Below are 16171 nucleotides of genomic sequence, written 5' to 3'. Positions count from 1 at the left end.
AGGTCAGCTGCTTTGATGTTTTGCTCGGGTGGCGGAACGGCCCACGACCCAATATAAGGTTCTATTGTGATTTGACCTTGACAGGCCGGGACCATCCTGAAAGACTAAGAAAAGATAATGAATAAAATTTCAGAAACGAAACGATGAGCCACGTTCATTAGAAGAAGTAACGTCGGCAAAGAAGGAGTGGTGTTTCGGGTCTGCCCTACACAGAGACACAATGGAAAATGCAAATATAATGTAAGTAACTTTTGATGAGTTTATACCGCAATTTCATTACTATACAGTGGCTTTAAAGACGGGTTCAGTTGTACTTGTTCGTTCTATGTGGCATAGTGTTTTCTACCGCGCACTATCTGGAGGAGAACCATCTTCTTTTACTGAAGCACCTCAAAACCTTCCTCTTTGCTTCTGCTTTCTCTCTCCCTCTCCCCTGCTACAACTGGTCCACTGTCTGCGACCTCGGTCCTGGGCCCTTCCACTCTCCACCTGCACTGCCTCCCTGTCAACCCCTGCACTGGGGGACTGTCTCAGTATCCTACAGCCCCCCCTTCCCAGCACTTGTTCTGCACTTACCTTGCACTTGCCACCAGCTGGCCCTATTTATTTATTATTTTATGCTACTTACCTTGTACTCCACTCCCCCCCCTCCATGCCTCGCCACGCCTTTAAACACTTGTGTACACCCAGTAGCGCTGTCCTCGCTATGAAATGAATAATTTTAATAAGGATCTGATGGTGAGACTAATTTCATTTTTTATGTTTTTAGGTACATCATTCACTACTGTCTGTGTCACGAGTACCAGACACCGGCGGACGGCTTCTACAGCCGCCAGTTGCTTCTCCGCGTGAACAACGTTACCACCCTGACCATTTTATGGGACGATCGCCAAGTACAAGTATGCCCTTACGCGGTACTAACGGTTAGATGCAACATACCTACCGTTGTGGTGGCCTAGTGCCTCGTTGTTGGAACAGCCATGCGATTATCAGTTCGACAGAAGAGCTTATTTTTATCGTAAACCAACACCCTGTGTACTGCACACGAACATCGCTTCCCTCAAGACGAACTAATTTGGATCGAGAGCAAAGAAAAATGCAAATCGCTGAATATTCTCTAAACATTTGATGTCCAATAAACGTACTTTGCCAAATGTACAATCTTGCCGTTTGCTTTTAAACCACGGTTTCACATTCCGAATTGTGGTGCTGTATTGTGAGATGCTCTAAGACCCTGTGTACAGCAAAGGACCATCGCGTTCCTCAATACTAACTTTTTGGAACATGAGCAAATAAAAATGCAAATCGCTGAATATTCTCTAAACATTTGATGTCAAATAAATGTACTTTACCACATTTACAATCTTGCGGTTTGATTTCAAAGTACAGTTTCATATTCCGAATTGTGGTGCGCTGTATTGTGAGCTGATCTGTGTTGATTTCCGGGGTCTGTGTGGAGTCGCGTAGAAGACGCCTGGGCGCGTTTGCCTACGCAGCACAGTCACGTCACGGATAGAGGCGGGGAATATGAATGTTTTGATAAAGTCTGTTTCAGGGGCGGGGGATTTGATTTAGTGCCGCAAAGGCAGGTGAGCCAGGTCGATGCGGCGGAATGATAGGATTATCACAAAATGGAGGCTGATTTCGAGTGCGATAATGGGCGAAAAGTCGGGTAAGGTCCATAGGAAAGTTTCCTACGATCTACCGATTTATGCTTACAAACACATGGCCGACCCGTAGGGACAATAAAAAAAAAGTCCCGGAACTATCCTTTAACCCTCCTTGCTTCATGCATCCGACCGCATCCTGATTTCTGTAGCCTCATGCATGCACTCCTATGACTGCAACGTATTTACTTCTATGACTGTATGTAACACTTTAACTATGCTTACCACCGATTGTGCTTAAGGGCGTCTTGTAACCTGTTCACTCAGGCGCCCTGATGCCTCAGGACTTGTGCGCGCTATACAAATGAAAATAAAAAAATAAGCATAGCCCGGGTAGAGCTCCCACGCTCAACATTTGAGTGTACACTCTCCATTTTCTATAGAAATACGGCCCTTCAATCTACAGGTGGAGATTTCCCCAGGGAATAACCTGATTGAATAGAGTGCTTGTGAAATTCCTGGGGATTCTCGTCAGGACCGGCTCTTTCCCAATGAACGCTTCAGGGTTCCAGGTGATATTCTTGCCCGGGAAAAAGTGCCCGGGAGTCGATTGTATTCCTGCTCCCCCGGAAGCCTTCCCCAACATATTTTATTACTGATATTATTTACTATTAGAATTGCCAGTCCTAGAATATTTGGGGAAAGTGCTTGATTTTTTCCCAGAGTGCAAATTTGGGTAAATGTCGCCCCTTGACGACCTTTTCCTCATTGATTTTATCACTGGATACCCGCTTCAGGCATGCAGTGAATTCCTATATTCACTACAGCAAAGTAGATGGCAGGAATATGCTCATGGCCGATAGCAACTTCTCTACACATCCACTGACATTTAGCCACATCTGCACCACCCAAACTCTGATCTCGTGAAATAACCATCTGCGATGTTCATTACGGCATCACAAATCCTTAGACTAAAGGATTGTCCCAAGTATGGTGTTTAGCAGATTGTCCCTGGAAATACTAGATATTTATAGTAACCTGATTGCTCAAACATTCAGGGCCGTTGCAAGATTTTAGCTTCACTAGGTGAACGTCATTTTGCTGCACCCCAACCCCAATGTTATCTCCATGCATCCTGTCAATAATAGCCCATCCTGCCTAGGCTTTTTCTCAGCGCTTCACATATGTGTCCAGCCCACCACGTACAGTTCCCGGACATGTTTTACAGCTTCTTTACCATTGTTCTTACACATGTAACCTCACACACTTGATATGATATGATAGGTTATTTATAACGCGCTTAATATCCAGAGGTTTCTAAGAGCAGACACAGGTATCGAACCGGTGGTGTTCCGTGTTGTCTCGCTTCCACTGCGAGGGGGAGCACGTTGCCCCTGAGCTATCCTCCCGAGACATACACCACAATCTATATAACACACAGGCAATATTAGAAACAATGGGCATGTCATGCAGGATTATTAATAAAAATAGCAGACACCGTTTATGAAATAAAATTAATGGGAGCAGGTAGACTTAGAAATAATGTCCAAAAGCATTCCCATCCCACCCCCACACCCACCGTTTTCTGGATCATGGCGGGAACTTTAATGACAAACTATGTGCGTCTATTTAATGATTGTCAGAAAAAAGATAAATCTTCATGCACCAAATCAGCTGGCTTCCTGCCTGTGTCTTCAATTATGGGTGTGGCGCTCCCACTGACTTTGCTTGCAGCACCTCTTCCCTGCCTCCACCTGCATTCATGCCTTCACTGAACTGAGCGCCCCACACACACCCTTATTCAAATGGTTACAACTGTGATGAGGAAATGAGAAGATGGGCTAATGTTCTGCAGGTTGTGTATTTCTTAGTGATTGAATAGTATTTGTATTTGTTGATTTATAAAGCAATAAATACAAATACAAATACAAATACTATTGTAGGAATTGTAACTGACTGATGCTAACCCATGTTTACTGTCATCCTGCTACACGCACTATTGCTCTGCCAGCACATTCTCCTTGGGTTGTGCCATTTTTTTCACTTTCCAGCAGTTGGCAACTATATAAATACAGCACCTGATAGTGACATGTCTGCTCTTTTCCCACCTGAGAAGTGCCTTTCTGCCCAATAACTTGGCTGCATATCATTCGCAGCACACTCACTGTCTTTGGTGCCGCCATGCTTCTGTGCCAGAAACAGAACAGAAGGGGCAATAACCTGTGAAACAAACTGTGGTGGCCATCTTGGAATGGCAACATCAGCCACTATACCAACTGTTTTGTACAGAGCTGGCCAAACTGGTTTTTTAAACGTTTGCATGAACCCTGATAACATTAAAAAAATGAACACAAGAATGCTGGGATAGCAGTTTAGAAATTAAGAGAGGCAAATGTTTTTTTGATTTTTTTCTGATTGCTGTGCATTCAGCATTTTAGTGGCAGCCATCTTAATGAAGGGCACAGTATATCTACAGGTCTATGCCTGATAATGGACGCCATTTTTCTTAGCGAGTTTGCTCACTGGGAATGCTTTTCAAGAAGTATATGTTCCAGTGATTCCCTTAACTCCCATACAAATGGGTCAAAGGCAGCTCAAAACAAGTCTCTCAAATATTTGCAGTGCAATAAAAGTACTATTCACAACCACTCTTCATAATGTATCTGTTTGAAATGATCCAGTACCCGAGTGATTAGTTCTTAAAATTAGTAACATACTAATGTACAAGTAGAATTCCCTTTCCTAGAAGACTTGATCACAATTGCGTAATTTTAAAACATTACATTTGTTTTGCTATACTTGCTTTGCAAAGAGAGAGCAAAAATCATGAAAGATTATAATTGAATATTCTGGACAAGTTGCGCTCTTTTCCTGGAATATCTGCAGCCCTGACAGGTATGAAAGGACACAGAATTTTGTGATGAAATGCTTTTCTATTTAGTTACAAACCATAGGCATATCTTTCGATTGCGTGCCAACCCAAAAGAGATTTTTTAAAAAAATAAACAGTAGGAAAATGCAAAATAAATCAAAGTAGATGGGGGAATTTGGAATGTGGTGGGGGTTACCTACATTTAAAAAAACAATAAAAATATAAAAAGAGAAAAACAGAAAAAAGGCACAAAATGAAAACACCACTTATCAAAAGGCATGCCTCCTACTAGGTATGATAAACCAGCCCTGTGATAAGCCAGCCCGAGCAGTGGTCTTGAAACTTTTTTTTGGCCTGACCCCCCCTGAACAAATGTGGGCAAGCCTGGCCCCGCCAAAAAATGACAAATGGCCAGTAAATCCAAATGGCTATGAACTATCATGCGCCATCCTTGCCTCTCACCCCAGTGTAGTCCCTGGGCTCTCCAACCTGCTCCTATCACAGCCTCTGGGCTCTCTCATCCCACTCCTAGCCCAGTTGCTGGACTCTCCCCACCCAACCACAGTCTCTGGACTCTACCCGCCCGGCTCCCACCACTACCCCATGGATGCCCTTCCTGCTCCCAACATAGTCCCTTGGCTCCCTTACCACGCACCCCACACAGTAACAGGGTTTCCCCACTGCCCTACTCTGCCTACTCTACTCCCTGGGCTCCTCCTACACTGCATAGTCCCAGGGATCCCCACCCTCTACAAAAACAACCCCAGGTCTCCCCCACCCGGTCCAAAAACTATCCCAGCTCCCACCGCTTCAAAACAGCCCCAGGGCTCAATCACCTGCTCCAAAAATAATTCTGGGGCTGCCCCACCTGCTCCAAAAACTATCCCAAAGCCCCTAGCCCGCTCCAAAAACAACCCAAGGGCACCCCCACCTGTTCAAAAAACAAGCCCAGGGCTCCACAACCCCTCCAAAAACAACCACAGGTATCTCACACACTCTCCAATAATAATCCCAGGGCCCCCCCGCCCCATTCAAAAACAACCCCAGGACTCCAGCACCTGCTCCAAGGACAACCCAAATTGTCACCCCATCCTTTCCACAAACAACCCCAGGGATCCCCAACCTGTTCCAAAAACAAGCCCATGGCCCTCCTCCTTACCTTGTATAACGCTTGTCCCGTATATTTCCGATGACGGGGTTCAAACACCCTGGAAGCACACTCTCTGGAAAGAGAAAGAGAGCGTGCTTCCAGGGTGTCTATTTCCTAGTTCATCCGTGGCGTGGTCCACAGTTTGAAGACCTCTGCGTGTGGTGATGTACTTCTTTGCAGTAAATTTAAAAAAGAATCTACAGTTTCACTTGTTTTAAAATATTAGTTTTTTGTACCACGCATGAAGGCTTGGCTCGAAAGCCCTGCATCAGGGAACACTGTCCCAAATATTTTTTTTTCTTTTACCAACTACTGGTTAACAGTCGTTTCTTGACCCTACAAGATATTGTTTTAGGAGGTGCACAGGTCTCCTTGTTCAAGTTAGATAGTCTCTATAGTCAAATTGTTCAAAGATGGATGCCAAAATAGTGTTTAAAACTTAGGTTGAGACCTTGAGCCAAGCGAGATAGCTTTGCAGTTTAAGCAGTCTTTTAAAAATATATTTTATTGCACTATATTTAAAGACCTTTCGCAAAATTTAAGATCACACAAAACAAAACATTACATATGTATTATATAAATTGAATAGGTATACTTATGTAGAGGAGCTGGTGGACACACTCTCCCTAGTTACCTCCCCCTAACCCCTGTCCTATTGGAATGACAGATGAAGAGCTACCATTGGGAACTTGTGTAAGAACACCTGCAATATTCCTATACCTCGCAGAGTATATGAAAGACGATAATGCTTTGTCTCGGGAGGATAGCTAAGCAGCAACGTGCTCGCCTTGGAAGCAAGACGACAGAGAGCAACACAGGTGCAAGCCCCAGGTCCGCGCTTAGAAACCTCTGGGTATTAAGCAAGTTATAAGTAACCTATCATATCATATCAAATGTACTTAGACAACCATTCAGAATGCACCCTCACGTTGAAACAGTGGCAGAATGCTACTAAGAAGGATGTCCCTTGCCGAGTAGGAGGAATGCAGCCATGAATAAAATGGTGTGTGCATGGATGTACTTTAAACAAAGTAGAATAATGTCCTAAAGAATATATATGAACCTATGCTGAAACTGTATGAAAATACTTAAGAATGAGGATGTAACTGAAGCACTAAGAGGAACATGTACTCCATGATGCAGTACTTACGAACACAACAAAGAATGAAATGAATCACTGGTCAATAACTGTAAATACACTGAAATGCAAGGTAGAAAGAATACACAGAAGCTTGCTTATGAGAGCTATATATTCAACGTTTAGGACGGCCATTAGAAGAAGAAGATGGACAACGGCTCATGTCAATCAACCCAGCCATCTCAAAATACGGGCCCAGGATCTTGACGTGGAAAGATGATACAGAAGCTGTTTTCCCTTGCAAAATAAAGGAGTACATTGGCTTGGAACCAAGGATTCTATTTCGAGAGATGGAGGAAAAGCACAAAGGGAGTCTATGAGCAGACCATGGACAAGGACATATTCCCCAAAGATAAGGATTAACAAGAACATTTAATGATGCCAAATATTGGACAATTAAAAGGGCATCAAGTTAACATGGGATAGAGTGAGCAAGTCTCAAAAGGCCAAGAGCAGTAACTTCACCAGCATAATTGAGAATCAAATGGTGTTAAATGCACCATCGAGATGGACAATTTCATGGTCTTGTAAAACGTGATGAAGAGCTCGCAAACAAGTGCTATTCATTAAGTCTGCAGCTAAAATAATTATATGCCTACACTCTCTCGAATGTCCAGAGACAGTGCATACTGGAAAGGTCAGCCTTTAATCAGAAGACACTGGCATAAGGCCTACCGATGAGAGGGTAGAACTAACTGGGAAAACAAGGGGAAAGCTGACATATCTCCAAGCACCTGGGTTTCGTTTCTATGTATGTGCTTCTAGCAAGCCGAATGTTCAAGGTGGGATTTTGGTTGCCAACCAATTAGAATAGCCTGCTATGCACTTTTACATAAATGTTACAAACTATTATAGGGACTCTATGGAATGGGGGACTCTATGGAATGGGGGGTCTCTATGGTAGACCATTGCAGTTGGTAAAAACATAAGGGGGAGGGATTGTAATTGTGTTATGTTGTAAATAGAAGAGAAATAAAGAGTATCTGTATTTTTGGGGATTGTAAAGGGAAGAGAGATAAGGATACCTCATAGTCATGGGCTCAAAGGAAATGGAAAGGGTACACACAATAGTTCCATAATCAGAGCATTAAGGATTCCCAAGGGCCGAGCCTATTAGAAGAGCGTGTATCAAACTCACAGAGGGTGCAATAAAAAGAGAGGAGAATACATCCACTAATTCAGTGGGGAAAGACGTACATAAGGGGGGAAATATGTATATATATATGTAAAGGGTATACTATGATTATATAGAAGAGACAGTGTTTAAAACTAATAACAATAAAGAAAGAAAGAATAGTCTAAATGAATAAAAAAAATAAAATAATATTTTTTCCTTTACACTTTTTGACAAAGGATCGATGTCGATCAAAAAGCTACAATTAGACGAAACTAAAATAGAAGTAAAAAAGACAGTTTAAACATACTAAAACAAACAAGGAGGACACTATAATTTTTTTTAATGGAAAGTGTAAACGAAGGAGTTAGAAAAATAGTGACAAATAAATGTTGTGTTAAAAAAATAATAAACAAAGGTAGGGAAACTATTTTGCTCTCCTGTAAAACGAGTGGCGATTGATGGTGCCTAATCAAATATAAGAGACACATTTGAAAAAGTATTCACAGTCTCAATTGGCTTGTCATAATGGAAGAGACACCCCTCAAACATCTATGCAGGACACTGCCAAGATATATAGTCAAGATTATGCAGTACCATTCTGAATGACTAAGGGCACGACCAATGAGACATTTATGCCCTGGCATCTAGGAGGCTCACTGTCAAATACGGTTTTACGAAAACTGACGAAATATTTACATGCCACTCATAAAGGAAAGAAGCTAGTGAAAAGATTGGCAGTACTAGAGCTTTGGAAAATGTAACAGAATGAGTAAGAAGACCCAGTCTATAGGGAGTGGATGCATAGTCAGCATAAAGGAGACGAAGTAACGCCTTCAGGTCTTCTGTCCCCTCCTGAGAAACAAGACGTTGAAGATAAAGAGAAGGGATTTTACCGTCTAAAAGAACTGAAAGCAGCAGCAGGGTATGTTAATCCACCATACAAACGCCCTGCCTATACTAGTGAAGAGACAGAGGAGGGGAGCAAAAGTAGCAGACGTAAATGTATACATACACGCGATGAAAGTAAACAACGTGATGAGAAAAAGGATAGACAGAATAAACAGATAGAGATAGAAGAGAAACAAAGAAGAATAACAGATAGAGCTCAGGGTACAATAATAGTACAGAACAAATGGATGGGACGACAAATATTCCTCAACCTAGACGACAACAGTATTGGTGTAGTTCGAGAAAGAGAGGAAAGGGAAGAGCAAGACAAGAAATCAAATGAGAAGGAAGAAGAGAGGCTTTATAAACAAGAAAGAGACAAGGAATTTAAGTGAAGGGAAGAACGCAGAAAATACATATCAAAAAGGGAGAAGGAGAGGCTAGAAGAAGAGAAACAAGAAGAAATAGAAGGCCAAAGATTGAAAGCACGTAGGTTACAAAGAAGGCGATATGAAGAGGAATTAAGGGAAATACTTAGAAGGGAGGAAGAAATTAACAGAAGTAGGGGATTTGAATTTGATGAGATTGAATATTTATGCCGTAGGAGCATGATAACCATAGCAACGCAAGAGCGAACTGAAGAAGAGAGAGTGTTACAACCATCCCATGGAGGATGGCGAGGACCATTAGATATGCCAACATGGAGAGAAGAAGATACAGAAACCATAAGAACACGAATAGGGAAGCTATATAGACAAATGAGGTATAGGGAAGGGTATAGAAGTCAAGAGGACGAACAATGAGCCTCTTTTAGGAACAAGAGGAAACACAGAAGATGTCAGAGTAAATGATCATAGAACTATATCTTTAAGTGGGTTCGAACTATATCTTTAAGTGGGTTCGATCTTGAGGACGCGGAATTGGGCAATAGTCATACGATTTGGGGCATAATGATGTCAGACGAGGAAAGGAAGCAAAATAAGAAGACACGAGAAGAGGGTGCATATGGATTTTCAATAGAATGAAGCGTAGATAAGGGGGTAAAATGGTTAGATCTAGAGGACCCTACAAGGAAAAACGTGAGAACCAATACCAATACCATATACTGAACAACCACAAGTACGATCGCACAGTACAGGGGATGCATCCCTGCCTTATGTAAGTACACTAAGGTAATTGCCAGGGAGAAAACAAGCAGGCAATGATAATGCTGCCTGGAACACATGGCACGGTATGACACGGTTTTCACAGTTCCCACTATTAGAGAAAGGAGGAGGTCGACCACAATGTATGCCATGGCCCCAGATGATAAGGCTAATTTAAAATGCACACTACTGAGTTTGACTTCCTGTGTGGGTAAATGGATTAAGGAATTAGAGAAAAGGATATCAGGAATGACGTTAGCTAGAGGTGATATAAAAGGCCTATTATCAGCTATTCTAGGGCAGAGATCTGATGACATTTGGAAGAGAGCAGGGTATCCAAAAGTAACCACGCTGAAGACAGTAAACAATGTGTCACCATTTCATAATTGTAGAGCAGATCTATGGTGAGTGCTTAGAATACAATATCCAGATACATTGGATATTGGTGCGATAATGACTAGGAAGATGAGAGAGGATGAAGACACCATTGCTTTTATTAAGGATATTCAGGATAGATTGAGTGCGGTGATGGACGAACCATGGGATAAAACGGTAGTGTTATTTTACCACTTATTATGTGAGGGACTGCAGAACCAGTATAGAGGCAGTTAAAGAAACTGGTGGGAATGGAAGCAAAACCATGGCCAGAGATACAATTAGCAATTGTGCATTATTGCAGAATGCTAAAAGAGAAGGACAAGAAGAAAAGTGAGGGTAGAAAGCAAGAAGAGGCGAAGTTGGTGCAGAAAAAATTAGCAAGCAGTGTTGACAATTAATGTGGGAAGCACGGGACAAGTGATGCATGTCCACAGCAAAATAATGTAGCCAGTGTTGAAGATCAGAATGGTTATGATTATATGCCAAGAGGCGGAGAGAGTGGGCCTCAAGGAGAAGGATGAGGAGGGTTTAATGGCTGTCAACCCTTGACATGTTGGAGTTGTGGAAAAATAGGACATGTGGCTAGAATATTTAGAAGTAGAGGAGGCATGCAAGAACAGAATTTGCAATCTCCAAGAGGGGGGCAGGATATGCTCCACAATATAATACAGATCCACAAAGATATTATGCCCAAGATCAGACACAGAATCAGTCATATGCGCCACAACCAGACCAGTTTCAGCAAGTGCCAATAAAGACACAATTGTCACAACCCCAGCAATTTCAACAAGCACCAATGCAGACAAAGTCATTCCAGAGGCAGCAACAGCAAGCACCTAGGCAAATATCCCAATGCAACAGACAGGCGCATCACAGTGGCAAATGGACACAAGAGATACACAAATGGCAAAAGCCAAATTAGGGAGTGTGACTGTGGTGGGAGGGAATCCTTTCACAGGCACAGAGATGAATGTATACCCACAATAGGATAGCCCACAGGATAACCTGATGTGTTCAGTATGATCTGTAACATCAGACCCCCAAGAGGAGCCAAGGGTCAAGGTGACGATAGGAGGCAAGGCATTTTCATTTCTTGTAGACACTGGAGCGACTCGTTACAGTGTCCGTGAGTAAAAATATCCAATGTCAGGCATGCCATGAATGCTCAGGGATTTACTGGGACAGCGAGTTTAGTTCCATTTACAGACAAATTACCTTTTTCTTTAGGGGAACACGACATGTCCGTGCCATTACTATATTCTAAACAGACACCTGTGAACATAGTAGGATGTGATTTAATGACAAAACTTAACATGACAATATTGTTTATTAATAAACCCTGGGGATACAATATATACATGTGAGGGAATTTATATTAGCCTTTGCATAAATTAAAGCCTTAAGAGGAGTCCCTCTAGACGAGGAAGTGTTCTTTTATGGAGTGGACGTTTCATTATTCATGGTTACCCAAATTGACAAGTAAAATAATGAGGATTCCCGATACATTATTGTTCAGGCCAGAAATTCCCATGGATGATGAGGCAGGGCAAGTTATTCCTTTGGAATTAGAAGCTGCAATGGTAAGAGACGAAAGGGTTATGCTTCATGGGACAGACGATGAGGGAAGAGAATGGAGAACAGTGATAGCCCTCAATGAAGGATATAGACTGACAGAATTGACAGATGAGGAATTATTGATGGATGACTATTCAGTTGATGAATGAGTATTCGTTATAAGTCTCACTTACTGGATTCAAGTTGAGAGCATAGAGGTACCACAGAGGTTGGCGTTGGTAAAAAACAAAGCCATCAATTTTTCAGGAAGACCTGAAAAAGGTGGCAAGTATCTTATGGACCAGAAGTCCATATGACGTAGAACTATTGAAACGAATAGGAGCAGTCAAAATTAACAGTGCACGCTTCTGTGGTCCCAACTCCCATAGAGTCCTACAGGTCTCTATGGGAATGGAGAATGGGGAACAACATTTTACCAGCGCCTGACTTTCTGGTCCGCAGGGGTTGTAATTCCCTGGTGTTACCGGGAAGTCAGGCACCCCAAACTGACATGTGGGCTTGGCATGTTCAAACTCTGAAAATCTATCAACACCCTAATTTTTAGAAATCTTTACATGTATGTATATATTCTTAAGAACTGCAATTTAAGGCCAATCATATGATGCTAATTTGAAGTCGGCACGCCATTCCTATGCAGAGATTTCGGGGCCTATTCATGGAACAAACGTGCGCCCAAAATCTTTGCGCAAGCAGGCGGAAGCAGGCACAAGCGCCAAAAAACAGGTGCGATTCATGGAAGTCCCTGCGCGTGTTTTCCTCGGGATGTGCGCCAAACCCATGCATGGCGCACACGTCACTGCAATATCCCGAAAGGCGTGCGCGACGCGCACAGTGAAAGCGCACAACCTCGGTGCATACACCAGAAAGTGGGCGGAACACGGGGCACGGGGCGTAACGCGCAGAATGGGGAACAACGCGCGAAAATAAGGGCTTAACTGGGGATGTACTGCAGGGAAGCAGACGGAACGCCCACATGCACTCGAACCACACGTAGTCATGGAATGGAAAAGGGCAAAGCCATGCACAGCCAAAGACACGCACAAGCCGAAACATGTCCGCCACACAAAGGCAGGCGGTAGCGTCCCTGCGCATTACAAAAGTGGCAACATACAGCAATTGGGCCTGTGCGAGCGGGGCACGTGTATTTCGGGGGTGCGCGGGAAGTTACACACGCGATTGAGCGGGGTACGTGTATTTCGGGGTGCGCGGGAAGTTACACACGCGATTGAGCGGGGTACGTGTATTTCGGGGGTGCGCGGGAAGTCACACACGCGATTGAGCGGGGTACGTGTATTTCGGGGGTGCGCGGGAAGTTACACACGCGATTGAGCGGGGTACGTGTATTTCGGGGGTGCGCGGGAAGTCACACACGCGATTGAGTGGGGTACGTGTATTTCGGGGGTGCGCGGGAAGTTACACACGCGATTGAGCGGGGTACGTGTATTTCGGGGTTGCGCGGGAAGTTATACAGGTGATTGAGCGGGGTACGTGCATATCATGGGTGCGCGGAAAGTATCACACGCGATTGAGTGGGGTACGTGTATTTCGGGGGTGCGCGGGAAGTTACACACGCGATTGAGCGGGGTACGTGTATTTCGGGGTTGCGCGGGAAGTTACACACGCGATCGAGCGGGGTAGGTGCATATCAGGGGTGCGCGGAAAGTATCACACGCGATTCCATCAGGGTACGTGTATTACAGCGGTGCGCGGGAAGTTCCACACGCGAATGTCCAGGCTACGTGTATTTCGGGGTGCGCCGGAAGTTTCACACGCGATTCCATCAGGGTACGTGTATTACAGGGGTGCGCGGGAAGTTCCACACGCGAATGTCCAGGCTACGTGTATTTCGGTGTGCGCGGGAAGTTTCACACGCGATTCCATCAGGGTACGTGTATTACAGGGGTGCGCGGGGAGCACCACACGTGAATTGCACGTGTGGGTCCTCCCAGGTGTTCCCTCTATACCCTCCACGGCCCATGCAGGTGGCTCACACCACAGGGGCCTACCCTGCACATGTCCTGCAGGCACCCCATCCACCATGGTCATGCCCCCCAGCCAACCCACATGTCAACTTGCACTACTGCCCACCAACACATGTCCCCCTGCACCCCCAGCCACCAGGGGCACCCCCCACCAGGCCCCCACCCATGTCTCCCACCACCCCCACCCCCCAGCACTGTGGGGCACCCTCCACCAGGCCCCCACCCATGTCTCCCACCACCCCCACCCCCCAGCAGTGCAGGGGCACCCTCCACCAGGCCCCCACCCATGTCCAACTCATGTCCCCAACACCCCCACCCCCCAGCACTGTGGGGCACCTGCCAGCAGGCCCCCACCCATGTCCAACTCATGTTCCCCACCACCCCCACCCCCCAGCACTGTGGGGCACCTGCCAGCAGGCCCCCACCCATGTATCCCACCACCCCCACCCCCCAGCACTGTGGGGCACCTGCCAGCAGGCCCCCACCCATGTCCAACTCATGTTCCCCACCACCCAGCACTGTGGGGCACCTGCCAGCAGGCCCCCACCCATGTCCAACTCATGTTCCCCACCACCCCCACCCACCAGCACTGTGGGGCACCTGCCAGCAGGCCCCCACCCATGTCTCCCACCACCCCCACCCCCCAGCACTGTGGGGCACCTGCCAGCAGGCCTCCACCCATGTCCAACTCATGTTCCCCACCACCCCCACCCCACAGCACTGTGGGGCACCTGCCAGCAGGCCCCCACCCATGTCTCCCACCACCCCCACCCCCCAGCAGTGCAGGGGTACCCTCCACCAGGCCCCCACCCATGTCCAACTCATGTCCCCACCACCCCCACCCCCCAGCACTGTGGGGCACCTGCCAGCAGGCCCCCACCCATGTCCAACTCATGTTCCCCAACACCCCCGCCCCCCAGCACTGTGGGGCACCCTCCACCAGGCCCCCACACATGTCTCCCACCACCCCCACCCCCCAGCAGTGCAGGGGCACCCTCCACCAGGCCCCCACCCATGTCCAACTCATGTCCCCAACACCCCCACCCCCCAGCACTGTGGGGCACCTGCCAGCAGGCCCCCACCCATGTCCAACTCATGTTCCCCACCACCCCCACCCCCCAGCACTGTGGGGCACCTGCCAGCAGGCCCCCACCCATGTATCCCACCACCCCCACCCCCCAGCACTGTGGGGCACCTGCCAGCAGGCCCCCACCCATGTCCAACTCATGTTCCCCACCACCCAGCACTGTGGGGCACCTGCCAGCAGGCCCCCACCCATGTCCAACTCATGTTCCCCCCCACCCCCACCCCCCAGCACTGTGGGGCACCTGCCAGCAGGCCCCCACCCATGTCTCCCACCACTCCCACCCCCAGCCCTGTGGGGCACCTGCCAGCAGGCCCCCACCCATGTCCAACTCATGTTCCCCACCACCCCCACCCCCCAGCACTGTGGGGCACCTGCCAGCAGGCTCCCACCCATGTCTCCCACCACCCCCACCCCCCAGCAGTGCAGGGGCACCCTCCACCAGGCCCCCACACATGTCCAACTCATGTCCCCACCACCCCCACCCCCCAGCACTGTGGGGCACCTGCCAGCATGCCCCCACCCATGTCCAACTCATGTTCCCCACCACCCCCACCCACCAGCACTGTGGGGCACCTGCCAGCAGGCCCCCACCCATGTCTCCCACCACCCCCACCCCCCAGCACTGTGGGGCACCTGCCAGCAGGCCCCCACCCATGTCCAACTCATGTTCCCCACCACCCCCACCCCCCAGCACTGTGGGGCACCTGCCAGCAGGCCCCCACCCATGTCTCCCACCACCCCCACCCCCCAGCAGTGCAGGGGTACCCTCCACCAGGCCCCCACCCAAGTCCAACTCATGTCCCCACCACCCCCACCCCCCAGCACTGTGGGGCACCTGCCAGCAGGCCCCCACCCATGTCCAACTCATGTTCCCCAACACCTCCGCCCCCCAGCACTGTGGGGCACCTGCCAGCAGGCCCCCACCCATGTCTCCCACCACCCCCACCACCCAGCACTGTGGGGCACCTGCCAGCAGGCCCCCACCCATGTCTCCCACCACCCCCACCCGCCAGTAGTGCAGGGGCACCCTCCACCAGGCCCCCACCCATGTCTCCCACCACCCCCACCCCCCAGCAGTGCAGGGGCACCCTCCACCATGCCCCCACCCATGTCTCCAACCACCCCCACCCCCCAGCAGTGCAGGGGCACCCTCCACCAGGCCCCCACCCATGTCTCCCACCGCCCCCACCCCCCAGCACTGTGGGGCACCTGCCAGCAGGCCCCAACTCATG

Source organism: Ambystoma mexicanum, chromosome 6q (genome assembly GCF_040938575.1).
Source record: "Ambystoma mexicanum isolate Mex_15411 chromosome 6q, UKY_AmexF1_1, whole genome shotgun sequence".
Taxonomy (NCBI): domain Eukaryota; kingdom Metazoa; phylum Chordata; class Amphibia; order Caudata; family Ambystomatidae; genus Ambystoma; species Ambystoma mexicanum.
The sequence above is the reverse complement of the archived record's forward strand: the minus strand, read 5'-3'. Positions refer to the sequence as shown.